This window comes from Nanorana parkeri, unplaced genomic scaffold (genome assembly GCF_000935625.1).
Source record: "Nanorana parkeri isolate BGI_ZX_2015 unplaced genomic scaffold, ASM93562v1 scaffold1326, whole genome shotgun sequence".
Taxonomy (NCBI): domain Eukaryota; kingdom Metazoa; phylum Chordata; class Amphibia; order Anura; family Dicroglossidae; genus Nanorana; species Nanorana parkeri.
The window spans coordinates 77,938-84,798 of record NW_017307594.1 but is presented as its reverse complement, the minus strand read 5'-3'; positions in this window follow the sequence as shown (position 1 = coordinate 84,798).

Here is a 6,861-nt window from a genome sequence, read left to right as displayed (position 1 = left end):
CCCATGTAAGTGCTCACCTCCCTACTGCTCTCCTGGCTAAATGGGAACAGATCCCTACCCAGGGCAGGAGCTAGGATTTTTACCTAGACAGGCAAAGTTGCATTTTTGCGCCCCTTCCTCCCAACCCCCTGTAGCTCTGGGCCTGCTCCCTATCAGCATGTTTTTTTTTCTTCACTTATCCTTCGGTGCGGGAGAGCAGCGGCGAGTCAGCGCTGGTCCGGTGGGAGGAGCTCCAGGTGGGGTCCTAATTTAGCTGGCCGGCGACTGCCAGAGGTGCCGCGCCTGTCGGGATCCTCTGGCCAGCTACAAGTACTTGTCAAAATGCCCTGTTTTTTCCGCCCCCCACCCTGCAGCGCCCTCAGGCGGCCGCTTGCCTTACGGTAGCGCCGGGCCTGTCCCTACCAGCAATGTTCCAAAATCGTGTCATCTGAGTAAAGTCAGTTATAACCAGAAGAAAGGAACAACTTCATATGAATGCATTTGGTTTTGGAAAAACGCTAGACGAGTGGCTGGAAACCTTTGGCCGTGTAGTGTAAAGGCAGACATTATTCCTTGGCAATGGTTTGACCATGCCCCAGCTGGCACCACAGACACTTCAAAAGCTGTTCCAAGCATAACGGACTAAGATAGGTAATAAAAGCTGTTTAGAAAACTGATAACTTCACCATCACGGTGGCGACCCTACACCCTGATATCTTTTACCGTAAGCACAAGTGTCGTAAATTTTGAGAGACGGCTGGTTGACTTCATGAGCCGTCCAACCGTGCGGCCCATCATCCCCAACATTTTCTTCGTCGAACGTGGTCTTTTCAGCGCCGTGAATTCTCACGTGCCTATTGAGGTGGCCTTTGTGGCCAAACCGTTTACCGCACAGCAGGCAGGTAAATGGTTTCTCTCCGGTGTGAATACGCTGATGGACGATAAGGTTCGAGTTGTTGGTGAAGCATTTCCCACACACAGGACAGCCGAAAAGTTTTTCGCCGGTGTGAATGCGCTGGTGGATGATTAGGCTCGACTTGTAGAAGAACAGCTTTCCGCACTGGGGGCAGGCCACCTTGTTCCCGTTGTGGACTGCCTGGTGTCGGTCTAAGCCGAAGCTAGAAGTAAAACTTTTCTTGCATACAGAGCAGACGTAGCTAGTCTCTGAAGCCAGTGATGTTTGGTGGATCAAAGGAGTCGTTTTTTCACAGTAGGCTTTGTTGTAATCACGTCCATTGACTATAGACAACTTTTTGCTGCGTTTTTTCCCTCTGTTGCTCATGCTCCCCTGAGCTAACGCGTACTGCGTTTGCGAGTATTCTATAGGGGTATAAACAGCGCAGCTTTCTTTACTGAAGAAAGCTTCATCAGTGGAAAGATTAAACTGTCTTTGTGTATAATCTGTGTTTGGACAATATCTTGGCGTATGACCTATGGCTGTGTATTGCCTTGGTGAACCCTCTGTGTTTAGGGAATGTCTTGGAGAAGTATCTATGGTTGTGCAACGTCTTCCTATAAGATTTGTGGTCCTACAGCTTCTGGAAGGGTTGGTGGTGGCACATTGTGTTGGCTTGGGCTCTGCGGTTGAACGTGGCCTTTGCAAACAATCTGTAGGCATTGAAGCTTCGTCGTGCGAGGCCGATTCCATCTTAACAAAATCAGATCTGTATTGTTCCGGATCTACAAGGTCGTAAACATCGACATGTCCTATGGAAAATAAATCTGGTTCCTCTTTAATGCAAATTGACCCACGCTGCGTATTATATGTAGTTGTGCAGTGATCGGCCTCCGATAGAGAGACTGTCTGCCCTTCTTCATCACATGACACAGGCTCCTCCTTTATTATTTGGGGGGTGTACTGTGGATGATCGGTTGGAACGTAAATATCTGTGTGACGGGACGTCAAGTATGAGCCAAAGTCTTCGTTAAAGCCAGATGTAACTTCGGTTTCCATGTATTCTGTAGGTACAAAGACATCAGAGGCTGAAAGGCTTGCGGCAGGGGCAGAGGAAGACTCTGCTGTCATTTTTGTAGATGTTGGTTGCGCCTGGGCACACGCATTAAGGTTCTCATGGGCAAAATGCTCAATCTTGCATGGGGTAGGTGGGCTTCTACTGGCTGGAGAATTGGCATCGGTATTACAAGCAGCAGAGGCTGACTTCATTGGAGATGAACATTGTGACCACTCATGATCCAACAATGTTGCATTTTTTGCTTTTGCTTTCCTTCCCCACCTGAGCCTCCGTTTCCTTGGCCATTTCCTCTTACAGCTTATTAGGCTGGTTTTGTTGGGCATAGGCGTTTTATTAGATGATAGCAAGGACAACGTTTTTCTCTCTACTTCCTCATCCTTCTTCTGGTTCCAGCCTGTAAAAAAAGACGTTGGCAGAATATTGTGAAGAAACTTCTACATAGTGAAGGTATAAATAGGAATGACCACATTGGTGATCTCCTCCTGAAAGCTGTCCAAAACAAATCCCCTTTCAGATCCAAGCAACCTGAAACACTTTATACTGACTGCACTGTGCCATGCCTAAATGGCTTATGTGTTAGACCCTCCCAATTTCAGTCTAAGATTGGGTGCTCTCACTCTTTGTTGTGTGTTCCAGATCCTCCTGTTAACATTTCTTTATAATACAAATTAAAGAGAAAAAAAATCCAGCGTGGATGATGGGAACACCTCATAATGGGTAAAGAAGGTGTGTGGACTTTGGAACTCAGCACAAAGATTTCACCAATAGGGTCCTCCAGAAAAAAGAAGAAACCGCTGGTTGGTTTAACTATCGAAAACAATAGGGATGCACCGATACCGGTTTTTTGGTATCTAAACTTCTACATAGTGAAGGTATAAATAGGAATGACCACATTGGTGATCTCCTCCTGAAAGCTGTCCAAAACAAATCCCCTTTCAGATCCAAGCAACCTGAAACACTTTATACTGACTGCACTGTGCCATGCCTAAATGGCTTATGTGTTAGACCCTCCCAATTTCAGTCTAAGATTGGGTGCTCTCACTCTTTGTTGTGTGTTCCAGATCCTCCTGTTAACATTTCTTTATAATACAAATTAAAGAGAAAAAAAATCCAGCGTGGATGATGGGAACACCTCATAATGGGTAAAGAAGGTGTGTGGACTTTGGAACTCAGCACAAAGATTTCACCAATAGGGTCCTCCAGAAAAAAGAAGAAACCGCTGGTTGGTTTAACTATCGAAAACAATAGGGATGCACCGATACCGGTTTTTTGGTATCGAGAAATAATAATATATATATATATTTTTATTTTTTTTTGGTACTCGCCGATACTGAATAACGATACCAGAAGTCCCATTAAGGAAGCCAGCCGGGATGTAATGACTCGCCACCCGCCTTCCTGATTAGCCGGGAAGCGGGGTGGCATGTAATGACTCGCTGCCCGGCTTCCTGATTAATCGGGAAGCCGTCTCCATACTACCTCGTCACCAGGTGACGAGGATGCATGGATCGGGTTTCTGTTCTGGCCAATCAGGACGCCGGGGGGGGGGGGGAGAGTAATGACTCGCCAACCTGCTTCCTGATTGGCTGGGAAGCAGGCTCAATACTCTCTCATCACCAAAAGGATGAGGGAGCATAGAGCCGGCTCCCCGCCCAATCAGGAGGCGAGTCAGTACCCGTCCCCCAGCTTTCTGATTGGCCGGGAAGCCAGCTCCATGCTCCCTGGTGACAAGGGAGCATGGGTACAGCTTCCCAGCCAATCAGGAAGCTGAGCAGCGTGTAATGGCTTGCCGCCCGGCTTCCTGCTAGCGGAAGTTCTGGTATCGGGATAGGCATTGGGAGCATTTGGGTGAGCATGAGTAATCGCCCATATACTCTGTATCGGCACCGATACTGATACTAGTATCGACGCATCCCTAAAAAAAACATATTTTGAATTTGAGTTGAATGATCCTTATTCCAGTCTGATGCAGTCCTTGCACCCCAGTTCTTATATAATAGGGTTTGAATAAACTCTCAGGTGGTCCAAAAGTTGGGTTTTTATTTTTGCCTGGTACCTGAAAATCTCTTCCTACAGTATTAGGAGCCATCCCATTCTGTCTTACCTTTCATTTTGGGAAGTCGCTGGTTCTCCGTCATGATGTCCTCATAGAGATCCCGGTGTCCTTCTAGATACTCCCACTCCTCCATGGAGAAATAGACAGAGACATCCTGACACCTTATAGGAACCTGACACACACAATGATACAGTCACCATCCGGACACATCCCTGGTCTGTTACTGGATCATGTCCCAGAATTCCCGGCACCGCTCACCTCTCCCGTCAGCAGCTCCATGATCTTGTTAGTGACCTCCAGAATCTCCAGATTTCTGTTATTTTTAGGTATCGGGGAGGGAGATGTGCACTCCATGATGGGGCTGTGACTTGTGCTCCATCTTCCTGACACACGTGTACTAATGCTTCTTGTGATATGCGCATCGGATGTTCTCAGAGGTACATAATCCTGTATAAACAGATGGGAATCGATATTTTCATGGATAGAACAAATAACAAAACCTGAGCAGAGCCGTGTCAACAGAATGCCTTCTAATGGTTCTTGCTATGCATATACATGATATTCCGTACACATTATGTCATGGCACTCCCAGAATCCTCCTCACCTTCCTGGTCATGTTTGTGCTGTGTTAATGGAGATAACATGTCATCAGATGTCATGTGACCCTCCCAAAATCCTCCATATCTTCCCAGGCAGGTCTGTGTTTTATTAATAGAGATAAGAGGGATGTCATGTGACCTCCCAGAATCCTCCTCACCTCTCCGGTCTGTGTATTATTAATAGAGATTAGAGCGATGTCATGTGACCTCCCAGAATCCTCCTCTCCTCTCCGGTCAGGTCTGTGTTTTTTTATTAATAGAGATAAGAGTGATGTCATGTGACCTCCCAGAATCCTCCTCACCTCTCCGGTCAGGTCTGTATTTTATTAATAGAGATCAGAGCGAAGTCATGCGACCTCCCAGAATCCTCCTCTCCAGTCAGGTCTGTGTTTTATTAATAGAGATAAGAGTGATGTCATGTGACCTCCCAGAATCCTCCTCTCCTCTCCAGTCAGGTCTGTGTTTTATTAATAAAGATAATAATGATGTTGCATGACTCTCCCAGAATCCTCCTCTCCGGTCAGGTCTGTGTTTTATTAATAGAGATAAGAGTGATGCCATGTGACCTCCCAGAATCCTCCTCACCTCTCCGGTCAGCAGGTAGATGATCTCCAGGGTGAGGTTTAATATTTCCTTAGTCACGTGACTTTTGTCCTCCTCCATCCTTAGATGATGTCTGTAATGTCATGACCCCTATCCCAACGACAGCATGATGTACTGGTATAAGAAAATAATAAGTTCAGGTAGGAAACCAAAATATTGCAGGAGCACAAATAATCGATTCGCAAAATCCAAGGGAACAAACAACCTTTAATTGCTATTACTGTAACAACAGCCTTCCGTAGGACAAACATTGCCACTGAACGCAAAAAGAAAAACAGTGATTGCTCAAAGCTTTCCAAACAGTGCAGCTGTTGAGCCAATGCCGCTGTAGTCAGATTCAGCGAGCTTGTCACATGCATGTGGTGGGATGGCAGCGCTGGTCACATGTCCTAGTGCGGTCCATCCTCTTTGATGCTCCATTGTATGTGGCTGCAAAGGGAGGGCGGAGCTGGAACCATGGAAAACACTAGTCCACAGTTTTGCAGACGTGATTTTAGGGTCATTCGCAAGGTTTGAGGCCGTCTTCAACAAGTCTAAGGCAAATGTTGGGGTGCAGTCATTTTATTCAGTCTACATACCTGCCAAATTGTTTGTTTCACAGATTTGTTTTGGCAAGTGACATTGTTCTTGCTGGGAGAGAAAGTGCACTCATCGTTCTTGGCCCTTCCCTCCCCAGGGTCAAAGATTACTCCGCCCTTTGGAAGAAGATCAGAGGCTGGAGACGCTCGGACATGGCCAGCACGGTGAAGATTTTCCCCAAAGGATGGAGACAAAGAGGAAAGCTGTAGCATCTGGAGCCGGGGTACCTCAACTCAGAGGGTTCCGGAAAATGCATTTTTCTATTGGGTGCTCATAAGCACCCTATGTGATAGTACATTGGAGGTGACAGGTACTCTTTAAGGTGACATTAGGGGTCTAGAGATCACTTCAATGAAGCTGATCAAGCTTTAACAGATTCTTCCCTGGCTTCTGTAGCCGGGAAGTGACAGCTGAGAAGCTGGAAGTGATGCAATCATCAACGCTACTGGTTTCATTGGGAGGGGATCAGATGTTCGCTGGTCTCTCTCCCTGCCGACATGTACAATGCCAGTCCTGGGCCCGCAGGAGGGGCAGTGGAATCTGGGAAGCAAGGTGGCGGGAAGACCCTCTTTACCGGCAGCTTTTCTGCTGTCAGAATCGCTTCCATAAAAGCAGGTTTTCATAGGTGATAGCGGTACTTATCTTCCCCATCACCCCGCATGCTACCAGTCCACCTGAGATTCAGCAAGTTGTAACTTTCCCAGCCCCCAACCATGATCACTAGGGCTGCAACCAACTAATCGATAATGAGAACTATTTTCACTATCGATTAGTTGGTCTGGGTCCTCTAGTTCTCTTCTACGTGCTGGGAGCCGGTGTTTCATCGGCTCTGTATCCTCTCTGATCCCCACTGCTCCAAGCGGGGATCGGAAGGCACACAGACCCCTGCAGGCAGCGCCCAGCAGTGAGGAGAGGTCCAAACCCCTCGCCCCCCTGCCGCATCGGCTCTTCACCTTTCTCCGCTCCGCTGGGAGCCCGCTGCATGCTGCGGTCTCTGTCCCCTCTCACCTCTATCGGCAGAGGGGATCGGAGAGGACACAGACCCCTGCAGCCAGTGTCCAGCAGTGAGGAG